Source organism: Anneissia japonica, unplaced genomic scaffold (genome assembly GCF_011630105.1).
Source record: "Anneissia japonica isolate Jap-2015-1 unplaced genomic scaffold, ASM1163010v1 scaffold3251_len166973_cov107, whole genome shotgun sequence".
Classification (NCBI taxonomy): domain Eukaryota; kingdom Metazoa; phylum Echinodermata; class Crinoidea; order Comatulida; family Comatulidae; genus Anneissia; species Anneissia japonica.
Window position 1 is genome coordinate 102851 of NW_022689362.1, and position 1451 is coordinate 104301.

A 1451-nucleotide genomic window follows, 5' to 3' on the forward strand; every position below is an offset into this window, starting at 1 on the left:
TAGTATTAATACAGTGTCAGAAACCCAACACATGTAACCGAAACGTAATTTCCAGCTTCAGTACGTGCTGTTGGCGTGGAAATGAGCGTACGGCTCGTCAATTTTGGAAAGTTTTGAAATATTCAAAAAACTTGAAACGTGCTTTAAAATATCTGAAAAGTGCTATTAAGAATTTTAAAATTTTAACGCACAAGTACGAATACCTTATACGACGTGCCTGATGACGGTAATGCCACATGAATTTAAACCTTGTCAAGTTTAATTTAAAACCCCCTGTTGGTTGGTAATGCCACACGAATTTTGCCTTAACAGTATACGAACTATCGGTCTGATAGTGTCGAAATACAGTCTGCCGCCCTCTATTTTCAATGTGTTTAAATCTTTTGAGAAAGAAAGATGAGAAGGCTCAAAAAAGCATTCTTTTTAAACATGAGGACGTCATCAAAATAAAAAATAAAGGGACACGTCCGAAAGAGAATTGATTTAGCTATAACATACTCACAGGTGGGAGACAATCAATCAAGATAAGTGAGTATGTTCAAACGAGTATAAAAAGTAATAACGTCATAAATATAAATTCAATTATTTCTTAATTCAAATGGCAATATGATGACGTCACAATGTCCGATCAGCCAATATGATCTATAAAATCGTATCTACAACTCATGTGCTTTCAGAATATATAATAAAAATTTGGGGTCACCTTTCATCCAATGGAGCTATAACTGATTAAAAATATTCATGGTTTTATGCATATATAAACGTTGACGCACGCGTACGCACACGTTAAGTCGCGCGAACGGAAAATTAAGGTACCTGACATTCAACCTTGACCTGAAGATTATGCTCACTTAATATGATTTAGAAATGACGAATGGTTAAGATAATATGGGCTCATCAACGCTTTAAAGAAAGAGAAATGAGGGAGTCAGAAAAAAACAATTTTTTTGACCATGATAACGTCATCAAAATGTAAAATGATGTCAAGTATATGAAAGAGAATTGTCTCAGCTATAACATACTCAAAGTTGGAAGACGATCGACCAAGGATAAGCGAGATACGCTCAAATGCGTATTTTCCAAAATGACGTCATAGCTATAATTCACTTTCTTTGAATTCAGATGCCAATATGATGACGTCACAATGTCCGATCAGCCATTATGAAGTCAAAAATCGTATCTACAACTCATGCGCTTTCAGAATATGTAATAAAAATTGGGGGTCACCCCTTTCATCCTAAGGAGCTATAATTAATCAAAAAAAGACCTGATATAAAGCATATTTTCAATTTGACGCACGCGAACGCTCGCGTTATTACGCGCGCACAAAAATATAATGTACATAACATTTAACCNNCCTGAAGTTTATGCCCACTAAATATGATTCAGAAATCACGAATGATTAAGGTGATTATGGGGTCATCAATGGTTTGACGAAAGAAAGATAAGGG